The sequence below is a fragment of the Rhamphochromis sp. 'chilingali' genome, assembly GCF_963969265.1.
Source record: "Rhamphochromis sp. 'chilingali' genome assembly, chromosome: 15".
In the NCBI taxonomy this organism is placed as follows: domain Eukaryota; kingdom Metazoa; phylum Chordata; class Actinopteri; order Cichliformes; family Cichlidae; genus Rhamphochromis; species Rhamphochromis sp. 'chilingali'.
This window is the reverse complement of record NC_137942.1, coordinates 18,874,434-18,889,683: the sequence shown is the minus strand read 5'-3', so window position 1 is coordinate 18,889,683 and position 15,250 is coordinate 18,874,434. Positions and strand designations below refer to the sequence as shown.

At 40.2% G+C, this 15,250-nt stretch overlaps 1 protein-coding gene across 1 annotated transcript in view; it reads left to right on the top strand.

Moving 5' to 3' along the window:
- The first annotated feature begins 371 nt into the window (after positions 1-371).
- Positions 372-15,250, top strand: part of cacna1ia (calcium voltage-gated channel subunit alpha1 Ia) — a 218,723-nt gene continuing 203,844 nt past the window's right edge. The window contains exon 1 of the mRNA XM_080904516.1: positions 372-501. The gene's annotated coding sequence lies outside the window, so the exon portion shown is untranslated. The remainder of the gene's footprint in view (positions 502-15,250) is intronic.

The following is a 15,250-nucleotide window of genomic DNA, read 5'->3' as shown; positions in this document are numbered from 1 at the left end:
TCGCAGGATTTTTTTCCAGTGTGCTCAGTCAACGTGACCATGTCAAAAAAAGTGTTCCCAAATTCCTTTGCGCATACAGCTTAAACTGGAAAACGAAATATTGATCATGCTGGACGTTCACATGCTGGAAACGATCTTTTAGTTGCCTCGAAATAAAAGTTGGCTGATGTGGGAGAGCAACGTTTAAATTCTTACTTGATTTTGTTCTCGGCTTTCTGGAAATGTGAGCCCGGCGGTGACCGACGCGCACCACACAGAGTCGCCAAGGCTTCGACGCGCAAACCATTTTTTTTTCCGTCGGGAAACCGGGCTTTGCATCGCAGCACCGCAGCGACGTTCTCGCCTTTTCTCGCCGAAATGCCTCCGTATGCTGCGATTCCATAAATGGCAGGTGGATACTGATTCTCCATGGTGTTCACCGGCCAGGTGGATGAAAGAAGACGAAACCTCTGCTGTTTTGTTCAGTAAACCCTGGACACACCTTTTTTAATGTCAGTCAAGGTAAGTTTGGCCTGTTTCCACTTCAGGTGTTTCTCGCATGTTGCTGTGGGCACAGTCACGAGCTGTGATGTTACACGTTGTTAAAACAAGGTGAAGCCAAGCGCTCAGATGAGGCAAAGGTGTTGAATCTTCTTTAGACCTGTAGCCCCAGAAATCCGACAAGTGATGTGCTATTTTATATAAATATATTCTTTTTTAATTTTTTTGTAATTATTTGGGATTTCTGCAGTGTGAAATATTTATAGAAACAACGTGACTCGAAATAAGACCCTCTCCTCTTCTCTAAAAAGAGGGGAAAAGAGTGAATTGGGAATGACTAGGTGTAGATAATCATCACTGCAACTAGATTTTCTGCTTTCTTTTCATTTGCATTTAAACAAAAGTACATTGTGCTTACACTTTTACTGTATATAAAAGTCAAAATGCAATTTTCTCTATTTTAAGGATCCTTCTTGACAAAATTGTGGACTCGTGCTTTTGATTTTTTTTACCCTGCATGGTATAAAGTTGCTTAGGGCCTTGTGTATTATGTCTCCAGGCATAATGGACAGACTCTAATGAAAACCAATCTGATCACAGAGGCTGCAGCCTGACTGGGATGATTGGCCTTTTGAACCTATCTCACCTTCTTTTTGTTTGGTGGAAAATTTTTTTGCCATAAACCTTTGCAGTGTGTTTAAACAGTGGTCAGTCTTCCACTCTCCACCATGTAATGTAAAAGTCTATGATGCAAAAACAAATACATGAATTACATACATAGACGTAGCCTTCTACTGCTCCCTTTTAAAGAGGACTAGGCGTGTTGTGTAGTGTAGTGGTCCATGCTGCTACTGGCAGATTTTGCTGCTAATGCTCAGATTGCTCTTGAGGCCTTACAGCAATGAAATGCCATGAAGCTGCCAAACACAAGGCAATGTGCAATTTTTTTTACATGAACTTAGATTTGAGGAACAGACCACCAGCAAATCTTGTTCATTCATATCTTGACTGTACTTCCACTCACCTTCTATTGATGTTAGCGTTTACAGTGGTGTCTAACCTCAGGCTGTTTCAGAGGAGCCTGGCTGTGTCTTGTGTCTGAGATGGATGGAAATCTTCAGTGCTGTAAAGAAACAAACAAAACGTACAGTCAAAGCACAAAATTGCTCACGATTTCAACATGGCAAGTTTTAATTAGAGCCTAACAGTTAAAGTGATTTTGGCTTGTGTCAAAAATTTTAAGGAAGCAAAAATCAAGCTTTGAAATACTAGCTGTACACTGTATATTAGATATTTTTAATATATCGTGCAGTGTTCCTCCTGTTTCTTGCATAAAAAGCAGATACCAGTCCTGCTGCGGTTGATGCCCTTCTACAATCCTGTCCTGCTGTCCTCATATGTGCTGTTATCTGCTCTACGCTGTGCTTGGAGAGACAGCAAACCTTCTTGTTAATGGCCCATATGGATGTGCCACTCTGGAGGAGCTAGACTACCTGTGCAAGCTGCAAGTAGTGACAAGGACACTAGCAAAAAGGAAAACTGGGGGAAAAAAATCGTTATGATTTATAAGGAGAGAGCACGGGTCTATGGCCACACCCTTTAATGCCATCCCCTGCTTTGAGGGTTGTCTTGTTGTTGCCTTTATAGTGCGCCTGTCTTAACTTTCACTTGAACCAAAGCAGGTGAACTGGATTCACAATGGTTTATGCTGCCTAACTGGATAGAATGATAAATCTGAAGTTTATCTGTGTTTGTGTTATGCTGTGATGATCAAGTGTTTGCTAAATTATTTGCTGTTGTTGTGCAGTTCTATTTATCTTATAGTTATATTGAAAAAATGACAATTCTGGGGTCCTTGTTTATTATCATTCTCTTGATGTAGTTTTCTACTAACACAATTTCTAAATTACTCCATCTGCACATTTCTCTTCATTATGTTCTGGGAATAGTATAATGGTTAATATCAAACAAAAATACAATATGGATAGAGTAGTGTGCACACAGTCTTGAGTGCCACTCATTTCTATATAGAGCTTTAGAGCAGCGATACTTTCTTGTAGTTTATAAAGCAACCTTGATCGATAATTCTCAAAGCTTTCTGAAGGGCTTTCAAGATACCTTTACCTGACCATTTTCAGGGGGATGTTTCTTTTTCTTTTGCTTGTTAAGCCACTTAACAGTAACCTATGGATCATTCAATCATAAAAAAGGCACCTAAGTCAAGGGATGAACCCATGTGTACACAGCCTGTTGTAAAAGCACATTATTTGTCAATATTTCTTTAGTTAAATATATAAGGAAAATCCCAACAATAACACAGTTTGACAGGTGTGAAATAGTGTAATTGCACCAACATGATGAGTCCCAAAAGATTATTAGCCAAAAAAGTGGAATGGTGGCAACAGGTGCCATGGAATGATGAATCAAAATGTAAAATTTCTAATTCAAATTGTCATCAATATGTACAGAAGAACTCAGGAGAGAACTACAACAGCGAGCATCTGTTAAACACGGTGGAGGCGCTATCATGACTTGGTGCTGTGGTGTTGGAGATCTTGTCAGAATTGATTGAATGATGTACACAGAAAAAAAAAACCATTAGATTTTAAACCACCATGCAATAATATATGCCAAGTATCCAACTGGCAGCAGCTTCATTTATCTGCATGACAATGATCCCGAACAATTTGCCAGTACAGTAAAACGATACCTGGATAGAAAAACACACAGTGGAACACTATATAAGTTATGGATTAGGCTCTCCAGAGCCCAGATCTCAACATTTTTCAAGCAGTGTATGATCATCTTGACAGAAAACAGAACAAAAGGCAGCCAACACCCAAAGAAGACGACTTAAAGAATTGAGAGAAAGCTTCCCAAAGAGACTTCAGGCTCTGTTGAAGAACAAAGCTGGTCATACTAAATTGTGAGTTTTCAAGCTCATTTGAAATATTCAAACTTTGTTTTTGCCTTATATATGGTGTTCCATATATGTTTTAAGACTTTTGCACAGTACTCCATATATCAGTTAACCTCTTAAGCCCCAACGCCCCCTGATACGGGGGCAAAAAGCAGGAGATCAGGTAGGCTTGGGGCTTAAGAGGTATCATTTCAGTAATATATTTGTTGGGGTTCAGTTTTAATCTCCTATGACTGATCAAATCTCATAGAAATCCACATTTCCTAGTATTGGTGAACTAATTACCTGCCATATGTCATATTCTGGAAGTACCACTTTACACACAGTGAGCTACATATGATGATGTAGCTCAACTGACATGACTGTGAGGAAGTCTGTTCGCTGGTTCACCTCTGTAAATCTTTCTTGCCTGATGTTGTAGGGCAGTGCTTCCCAAACTTTTTCCAGCCACGTACCCCTTGAGACATGTCACCCTCAGCCGCATACCCCCTACTACGAACGACTCTTAATTAGTGTCTATAAATACATTGCAATATCGCATGCATAAAGATAAATACTGCACAGTCGATTATTTCTCACCACCAAATGAATTTATCAATATTTTTTAGTAATGACAGAGTTTTAATAACAAACTTTACTACTTAATACTAGCAGTGTATCAAAGGATTTATTAGAATTCACTTTTTTGTCGAGAGCATAAAGGCCATGAACTTTCATTAAACAGAACTTTATTTAATGTGATGGATGTGCTTGAGCAGAGGCACACAGCTCTTCAATGTTTGGCTCAATTTGGGAAAGGCTGAGTCTTAAATCGTTTTCCACACAAAGTCTTGCTCTGTATTTTGTTTTCATGTTTGTTAAAGCAGAAAATCCCTTTTCGCATAAGTATGTGGTGGCGAAAGGCATCAGAGTCTTGACAGCGCGCTTAGCCAGCGCGGGCTGTTCAGTGCGCAGCCCTATCCAGAAATCCGCCAGGTTCTTTTGAGCGTGTTCAACTTTTAGAGATCCATCTGTGGCGATTTCAATTAGGCTCTCCTGGTCAGACGGTGATAACGAAGTAGGCACGGCGGTGAACGGGTGACGTATCCAATCATTTGAGCCGTCCGTCTCTGGGAAGTATCGGCGTAACTGCACCGCCAGCTCCTCAAGGTGCACGTTACATTCGCGCTTTACACTTTTAGATAGTGTGAGATCATTAGAGCACAGAAAATCATGCAGCACAGGAAAGACTTCAGTGTTGTTTGTATCCAAGCAGTTCTTCCAAAGGTTTAACTTCTTTATCATGGCCTCAACTTTATCTTGAACATTGAATATAGTTGCAGAAACGCCTTGTAATCCGAGATTGAGCTCGTTCAGACGAGAAAATATATCACACAGATAAGCCAGGCAGGTAAGGTACTCTTCATCATGCAAATGTTCAGACAGCTCAAAGGGATGGTTACTGAAGAAAACTTTAAGTTCATCCCTCAACTCAAAGAAACGGGTCAGCACTTTCCCTCTAGATAGCCAGCGAACCTCTGTGTGGAGTAATAATGTCTCATGCTCGCTGCCCATCTCATTGCACAACGCAGCAAATAAGCGGGAGTTCAGCGGCCTGGCTTTCACAAAGTTAACCATTTTTACACTCGTGTCCAAAACATGTTTCAAACGGACAGGTATTCCCTTTGCAGCAAGAGCCTCTCGGTGGATGCTGCAGTGTACCCAGGAGGCATCTGGCGCGACTGCTTGCACACGCGAAACCACACCTCCGTGTCTCCCAGTCATGGCCCGTGCGCCATCAGTACAGATGCCAACACATCTGTCCCACACGAGTCCATGTGTGTTCATGAATGTGTCCAGCTTTTGAAAAATATCTGCGGCAGTTGTCCTTTGTTCCAGCGGTTTACAGAACAGCATGTCCTCCTTGATGGTTCCTTCATGAATGTAGCGCACATATACGAGAAGATGCGCCAGGCCAGCCACATCCGTGGACTCATCTAGCTGTATTGCATAACATTCACTGTGGCGTATGCGCAGAAGTAGCTGCTGTAAAACATTTTCTGACATTGCATTGATGCGCCGTAAGACAGTATTGTTTGATGATGGAATGGACTGTATCGTCTTTTTTGCCTTTTCCCCCAACATTGTCCCTACCATATCTAAAGCAGCAGGGAGAATGAGGTCCTCCACAATAGTGTGGGGTTTGTTGTTTTTAGCCACTCTGTAACTGACCATGTAAGATGCTTGTAGTCTGTTTTTATTCATAAGATCTGGCACCTGAATGCAGGTTTTACTTGTTGAAAGTGATTTTAGCTGTCGCTCAAAATATTCCCTTGGTTTATTTTTCAAATGGGGATGATTTGTCTCTAAATGTCTGCGCAAAAGTGAAGGTTTCATTGAGTTCTGAGACAATACTTTTGCACAAATAACACACTGTGGCCGGGGAAATCCACCAATATTTATACACGTAAACCCCAGCGAAATATAATTGTCATCATATTTGCGCTTCTTTGATGAGGTTGTGTTACAGTCCGTGCTGTCATGCTTTCTCCCACTTTGACGCTCCGCATCAGACACTTCATCACTTTCCACATGGCTGGCTCCAGCTATGCTAGCCACTTGGCTAGTAACCACAGATACATCCCTGCTAGCACTGCTAGCATCCAAATCTGACGAACACATTGTTGTTGAACAATCACCTGTGCGGTCACTGGAAAATGCATCTTCAGATATGAGCTTATTGGTTGTTGTGGCCGGTGTCTCTGTGGTAGGGCCTTTTTTTCTTGTTAACCACTTGTCCATTTTCGCGCTGCACTGAATGCTTGGAGGCAACTTCAACTGTTAGGTGTCAGTCATTTGGGCAAATCACGCCCATGTATTTTGTCAGAGCTATTTTTTTGCTGAACACCAGAGGGTGGTATATAGTCATGTATTTGACAGGCAAAAAAAACTGCATTAGCGCAAATTTCGGCTTTTAAAACTTTTGATCCCCACTCCAACCCCAACCCACGCGTACCCCCTACAGCCACTTGCGTACCCCCGAGGGTACGCGTACGGTAGTTTGGGAACTACTGTTGTAGGGTGTGGACATTTAGCAGTCAAAGACAGTAACTTCTTCGCATGTCTATTTTTTTTAGATGTCCATAAACATGCATTTATACGTAAAAGTGCATGCACACACTCACAGACACACATAGACACATATATACACACACTCGCGCAAATGGACGTCAGGCCTGGCCTGCATGAGAGTCAACATTGTGGTTCACCATAGGAGGGAGAGAGGGTGCGTTTATCGTTCTTTTGTAGCAGCAGCTCACGATAGCCTGAAAGTAACAGGGGGTAGCTCAAATTGAGAGAATAGGTGTGTGTATAGAAAATGAGGCGGAATGATGAGCAAAAAACAAATGCATGTACATCTGAAAGAGTGATGTGAACGGAAAAAAAGTAAATGAAAGACTAAAAAAGTGAAAGAATAAAGGACTTTAAGAAAAGGGAGAGATGGAACAGGAGGTGTAAAGATCAAGGGAAATATCAAGAGATGCAGGAAAGCGAAGGAGAGATTGAGAGGATGAAAATGACAAAGGGTTAGAGGGAATATGGAGTGAAAGACAGCGAGCTAGATACAAGTGTGTCTGCAGTGAGTGCTGGTATTATTAGGTTAGGTGAAACGATCGGTTTATGCTCGACAACTGTGCGGTGAGGGCAGCCACATACTGTGCCCTGAGAGCCTCCCGTGAAGGCCAGAACAAGTGAGAGGAAGAGTGGGGGAGGGAGGGGGAGATGGCGGGTGAGCAGCGAAGAGGGTTGGTAGCTGTGAGTGTCGATATTCAATGATTGAGAACAAAGAAGATATGCAATGGATGGAGGGATGAACACCTGCAGAGAGGATAAGACACAGACAAGACACACGACAAAAAAACACAAAAAAAAATGACAGAAGAGAAGTTCTGAGATTTTCTGGACAAACCATTTAAAGGTCTTTTATCATTTAAAAAGTTCTTCATTTGGCTCATTTCTTTTCTGAGAATTTAGCTGAATCTGAGCTTGAAAAAAAAGTGCCAGTATTACTTTAAAATAATATTTAGAGACCTTTAAGCAGTTTACTTGAGTAATGAGTATTATAAATCAGATGGGCTTGACTTCAGGCCCACCTATCTCTTTCTCTGTGTGTGTCTCTCTCTTCCTGGAAATGTGAGTCACTGTGAATGCCACCGGCAGGCAAGGCTGTTGACTCATGCACGCTCACCCACAGGCTCTGCTATTGTGTCGTACCGAACGAGATTGTAACCAGAGGCGCGTGTTTGTGTATTTGCAGCCAGATTTCATGCAAAGAACCGTAAACACGAGAGATCAAAGATGAAGACCGGTCAACAAAATAGCGAAAACACTTTGCAAAGAGGGAGTTTTTCTTTCACTGTTGGCACTAAATCACAATTTGTCATGTCCTTATCTGCCCATAAATGGCAATTTATAACGATAAATTGAGTAAAACAATGGGTGTCGGGGTTTTCAAATGAATAATGAGGCATCATTTCTTAAGTCGTTTAAAACTATGACACTATTTAATGAGGCATGGGGCACAGTTTTGAAATTATGATACTGTATACAGTGTATGCCTCAAAATACATTTGCAAAGAGCAGCAGTTACAGACAAGGATCCAAATGCAAACACTGGAAGTAATCAAAATGGAAAATGCAAAAAAAAAAAAGAATCGTTGGCTATAAAATGGTAAAGCTGGACAATAAATGATAACAGAATGCAGATTTGTGGTTTGCTAATGCTGAGCGTGCTGATCAAGAGCCAAAAGATGCTATTAGCACACGGTGCTAATAGGTAAAGGTTTGCAAAGGTATTAGCTACCTTGCAGTAGAAATTCGATCCATCTTTTTTATATTTTCAATATCAGAAGAATGTAACCTATATGAAATCTTACCTGACATCATCGAAGCCTCAGAAAGTATCAGAAAATATTATTGTAGGATCTTTACCTTACAATATAAACTGCCTTGAGCTGACTGCTGTTGTGATTTGATGGTGTATGAATAAAATGTAACTGAACTGAATTGAGCGTGGCGCAAACATGAACTTCACTAGGCATTTATGTGAAGGCGCATCACTGCCAATTAGAGCTAGGTCTCCAGTCGTGGGTAAGCTCGTTTCATTTGAAGAGTGCACAGCATGAAAGCATGAAGGTTGCATTTCTGCCACTCTGAGACTTTCAACGGGTTCTTTTGTAATTTTCTGACGTGTCTGACAGAAAACATTCAGACGAAATCATCTATACTGTGATGTTTTTCAGTGTGGTTTTGTAGCCATACCAACACAGTCTTCACTTACTGCTGGCCCGCTTCTTAGATTTGCCCTAAAACTTTGTCCACTTCCCAAAAATGAAAATGAACTTGAAGGATCAACATTTTGACACACTGGAGGAGATCCAGCTTCAATCGCACAGGCACTTGTGTAATTGGACACAACATGACTTCCACTGAAATATCTATAAACAGCAGCTGAAAAGAATGAATGAGAATATGGCCCTAAGTGTGAGATTAAATGTCCATTTCATCACCGGTGATGAGAAGGACCTGTTCTTAGAGCTTTTTGATTGTTGTGTTAGTTTACTATATGATGAGTATATGTGTGTAAATGCTTGTAATTGCTTACATATGTGCAGCATCTGCTCAGTGCCCCCAGGAAAAAAACATATTAATCTATAAAAGGAAGTCTTTAGTGGTTCAGTGTTTGCAGGAGGAACTTGTTAATATATGTATGGTGTTCTGGGTATTATCTGAACTATAGCTAACCTACTTTAACTTTGGCTTTTTATTATCTACCTTGAAGGTAGCCATAAGGTTCTGGTCTTCTTTACTGAACTTGATGTTTGGGTGGATCTTTTCCACCTTTTTGTCAAGTCAAGGTGACATCTGAAATTCCCATTTTTACTCCCCTTTTTTTCCTCCCTCAAAACTCCAAGAACAGGGTAATTGACAGCTTTTAACACAAATGTTAATGATGATGATCTACACTGGTTCTAAACTCAGTTTTGGCAGCTTCTCTACTGAACACGTCTTTTTAAAATGCATAGTAAAGTCTGGTCTCGATATCGACGCAACCAGGGTTGAAAGGGTTAAGAAATATAATACTTTTAACTGATCATTTTAACCCAACATACTTTTTCGTGTGTGATTTTAAATCTGAAACCAGAAGAGGAAACACAGTGTGAGCATCTGTGTTTGCACTTGTTTGCTTATAGACAGACTTTCATTTGTATAACTGCCTGCACGTAGTGTGTCCTTACATTATAATCCAGGTGCTTTTGCTCATTGTGCTCAGGTGCAACAGTGGATACGCGTTCACATATACGCACGCTAGTCTGCAGCTAATCTCTTGTGACAAGCAGCAGTCGCCCCATCACATAACATCTCAATTATACATGATTGTATGTCGCGCAGCACGGGAAGGTGAGGATTTATGGTAACTGGGTGTTTATGTGTTTTGAAATTATATGTTTGTCGTGGCAGGCGTTATGACATGATTGTGCCTTTCCATTTCTCTTGTTAGGTGCACTAAATAAAAAAAAAACTATAACGATGTACTGTTTAACAGCAAGGGATTTTCAAAAAACATTTTAAGGGATGTTTTTTCCTTATTTTTTGATCACATTGAATTTTGCCATTTAATATATGTCCGTAAAAAAAGAGCTAATGTGCTTGCAGCACATCGCCTGGACTTGTTTTGTTTTTGTTTAAACACTAGACAGTTGCTTATATTACTGCTCCAACATATTTAAATCCCCAATCTCATCGTCCAGCATACGTTTGCACATTATTCTGGGAAAAAAACTAATTTTCCATTTATTCACTTTTGCAAATTATCATTTATTTTTCTTTATTAATTAGTAATCTCAGAAACAAGCTGTGTCTCTTAGTTGAATCATTTCTCTTGTTTGACCTTGGCGTCAGCGTTTTCATAACTCTAAATGTACTATTGGTTATTAGTAGGATGTGATAATCCCACATAACCAGGCAAGGGAACAACTAACACACCACATCCTCCCCCACACCCCTCCTCAAAACTACAACCTCCACAACCGTTTATACACTTCAGTGTTATATGGATTAAGCAAATTCAATATGCCGTGTTAATTAATAAGCTTTAAGCATTAAATCGACAGAGCAAGGCAAGCCATTTTCAGTCTTCATCCCGAGCTAAGCTAACTTGCTGCTACTTTAAATTTACTGCACACATGTGACTGTGGTATTTCTCCTTTTTTCTTGAAGAACAAGAAGGCAAATAAGCCTATTTCCCCAAAACAACTCATGTAAAGAACGGGCTTTTTATATTCAGGGTAACACTCACTCATTTAGACTGGTTATTGTGGTTAAAATCAGTCTCAGCATGCGCACAATAACATGTCAAGAATTTCCTTTGCTGTCATGTTTCTTCCTGTTAAAGTACTTCACACAGCACAAGCCTTACTCTTTTAAGTGTGTCTCCTTAAAATTTTGCTTTTAGAAGAAAGGAATGTGCTTTAGAGGGAATATTCTATCACTTCACAGGTGTTTTGTTGAATTTGGACCACAATACTCTCAGAAGGCACCTCAGTGTGTTCAGTTGCCCCAGAAACATCCAACCTCCCACCTGCTCTCACCATTAATGATCAGCTCCACTACCCTGACACAAAATTTCACACTTACTCCAGTTTCTACTTATTTGCTTCTTGGCACTGGAACCTTAAAAATGCAGTCTGACCTTAATGGTGCTTAACATTCCCATCAAAGTAGTGCCAGAATGTAATGAAATTAATAAAGATAAAATCCTTTGATTATTTAATGCTTTGTTATTGCTACAGCATACATGTTTTGTACATTTTATATGCTCATCACCGCCTAAGAACACCTTTGTTGTCAGCAGAACTTTTCACGTCAAACTATTTTTGCCTACTTTATCAGCATATTCTCTCTTACACACATTGACGCTCCCACACAGACCTATTGCTTCTTGTTGTCTCTGTTGTACACATGCGGTCCCTTGGCATGTCTCTTCCTCAGCAGTTTTGTCACCTGTCAGGTCTGACACCACTAAGGAAGGCTGTCTCAGGCCCACTCTACCGTCACTAAGTCATTTTGACGGACACCACATCCCGCCATTCGGCCCCCGCCATGACGATTTGTGACCTTTTCAGAGCCTGAGTGGCAGTTCCGTAGCGTTAATGTCTTATGATGTTTTGCATGGTTGCTTGCATGATTAATGGCTCATTTAGCATTTGTGAGGTATGCGTAGAGTAATACTGTTGTAGGCTTCAATAATTTAGCTTCGGGGAAAATTGTTATCATCAGGCAAATTATATCTTTTTTTCCACTCAAACGTTATCTGAGAAAAGACTTCTGAAATGACTCACCTGTTACCTGAAACGAGATCCTTCATATAATGTGATCGACAGGAACAATTGTCTCACATTATGGTAATTTTTACATGGCGGTAAATGACTTGGGAGCTTGGTCGACACAACAATAGTACTCACACCGTGGCTCATCCACATTTAGCGAGATAGCAAATAATAAGCTGTTGGTTTGGTGTTATTTCTAGAAATGTAAGTACAGCTACAGATAGCATTACAAAATGCTCATACATTTCTAATAATTGGACTTTAGGTTGTAAAAAGTAAATCACACAGTTGCTACAGATTTGTTGATTGTGGTTTCGGATGTGTTGTGTATTCACAGATGCTCTTCTGCTCACCTTGGTTGGAAGCAGTTTCTTCTTTGACATCTTTATCCAGAGAACTGCTGATTATTCTTTGGTTTTGAGATGGTTGTGTGGGAAAACTGCAAAAGATTACCAGTGTCTGAAATACTAGACTAGCACCAACAATCGTGCCACATTCAAAGTCACTCAAACCACCTTTTTTCCCATTCTGATGCTCAATTTGAACCAATCTGTTACACCAATCTGACTGGCTGATTAGACATGTTACAGAGCAGTTTGACTTTATTGACTTTATTCTTATCCAATTCAAATAATCTGACAAAATGCACTTATTGTAAAATATTTTACTAACATACTGTTTGACATATTTTCTTAAGCTGCAGTGCACTGAGCTGTAGGGTGGGGCAGCTACTGCACAATGCCGCTTTTGCACTGTGATGCCTGAAACAGGACACACCTTGATTCACTCAGTCATCCAGACTAGTCTGTTAAAGCAGCAGCCACTTTAAGTGGGCAGTTTAGAGACCCAGAGATGAATTTAACTGCAGTTTGGAAGCCTACAATCAGGAAGACTGTTACAGCATCTCAGTAAAAATGTCTGTCTGTTATTTTCTGCCTCTTCTTTTCATATGCTATATTTTAGACCTGAAAGGAAACAACAAATTCGTGAGAAAATGGTCATGCCAAAGCAAAATGTTCCATTTGGGTTTTCTGCTTTGCCACAAAGTGGCAGTGTTTTATTTAGATGTTTTGAAAGTTTGACATTAAAGAATTTCATGATTTCTGAATAAATATTACCTGAATTTTGTGTTAGCATATCTGATTAATCCCACATTTTGAAGTAAAATGAGCACGGGGGAATCATATTTGATCTTTCTTGATCAGCCATGCTGCAGATGTGTGGACAGCTTTACTCACACAGACTTCACTCCATTATCTCACTTTCTCTAGCAGTCCCCATCAGTTACTTATAAATTAAAGAGATTAACACTAGCTGTTGCCAGCGGGTTTGTGTCTCTTTGTGTACTGTGTGTATGTGTGTTTGCAGATGAGAAAGGTATCTAAGTGAAGAGAAGCACAAAGCAAACATGCTTGTAGCTGAATGCTACTGTGCTCTCACCCCGTTCTCGCTCTTGGCTGGGCGATCATCTCACCCAGCCTCGCGCCTTGCCACCACTCTATCTCATCGTTGCATCAATAATTCACTGAGCGACACATTCTCTTTTCCCCTCTAACCCAATTACAGTTTGTCATCATGATTAAAAACAGTACTATAATAATGTCATGTTGATCATCATCATTCTCATCATCACTATAAATTCTCCAGTTGTCTTTATTATTAGCTGCTGCCATTATTGCATTCAACCCTGCAGCTACTGCCATAGCTTACGGCTAAAACCAATCAGCTAACTGAAATATCCGGATCCTAACTCCCACTGACACCCTCTCAAAAAGCATAAACTCATTTCTAGGAATACTAAGACATCTTTTTTTCTTTTTTGCTCATTTATTATGATCTTAAAAATCCAGAATGTGCATTTGAAAATGATTGTTCCATTAAGACTCGAAAGTTTATGCAATGCTTTCATCTTAAAAAGGTACACTAACAACATCTTCAGAGGACGCTTGCAAGTGTAATGTCTGTGTTTAATTACCTTAATCCATATGTGGACTGGTTGGTGTTTTAAGTAAGCTTGTGTTTCCACTTTAAAGGAGCCAGGCGTGTCTTTGAAGCATGAAAGGACATTCACTGTCTTTTTTTGAAAGGTCCCGGCTACAATCACAAAAGAATGGGGAAGACCATAAACTGTAACATCAGGCTTCAAAATGTGTCCAATGCCAACCAATAGGGGACATGTTTGCCTTCATCACCGTAAACAACTCAGGGAGACTTATTTATGCAAATCGACGTCTAATAACGTTGGGAAACTGTGTGAAATGTAAATAATGGGAGAATGCAATGATTGCTAGATCTCATAAACCCATAGTTTATTGACAATGGAGCATGGAAAACAGCCATGCTGTTGTAATAAGGGCAGTGTGTGTTCTTCTTGCAAGGCAAACATGATCGAAATTCCATAATCAGCTAAAGCACCCTCATACCGTCAGAGATGCATACGTTTAAAATTGAATACTGATAAAAAAAAACAGTTATTGCCTCTCCTCTTTAGTGCGGAGAACGCTGCATTCATGATTTCCAAAAGGAATCTCAAATTTCAGTTCTTCTCACCACAGAACAGTTTCCCGCTTTGTCCCAGTCCAATTTGAACAAGCTTTGGCTCAGAGAAGAGAGCAGTGTTCACATATGGCTTCTTCTTTGCATAATAGAGCTTTAACCTGCATTTGTGGATAGCACAATGAAGTGTGTTCACAGACAATGATTTCTGGAGTGTTCCTGAGCCCAGGCAGTGATTTCCATGACACAATCATTCCTGTTTTTACTGCAGTGACAACTACGGGCCTGGTGATCACAGGCACTCAGTGCTGATTTTTGGCCTTCTCCCTTGCAGACAGAGATTTCGCCAGATCCTCAGAATCTTTTAATATATTTTGTACAGTAAATAATGAGATATTAAAGGTCTTCACATTTTCACACTGAGTGAAAATGATTCTGAAACTGTTCCACATGCTTTTTTTGCAGATTGGTGAAACTGCCCATCTTTACTTCTGAGAACCTCTGCCTATCTAAGATGTCCATTTTTTATACACAGTCATGTTATTGGCCTGTAGCCAGTTAACCTCATTAGTTCCTCCAGTCATTTCTTTTTAGCACCACTCACTTTAACAACGTTTTCTTTTACACAGCGTCCCACTTTTTTCTGAATTGGATTTGTACCCTTATTGATAAAAGTAGCCTGTCAAAAATGCTATAATGATGCACTGCTCATGTTTTATTACCTATGTGGATACTTTCTATCCTCCTCATATTAAAGTTGCAGACTGTGGCCTCTTTCTGCACACACACACACACACACACACACACACACACACACACACACACACACACACACACACACACACACACACACACACACACACACACACACAGAAATACAAACATATACAAAAAATTGCAAGCTGCAGGGTTGTAAATGTCAGCCCTCGCTCTGTCTATTTGTTGATAGATTTGATTGATCGTGCACTCTGTGTGTATGTGCACG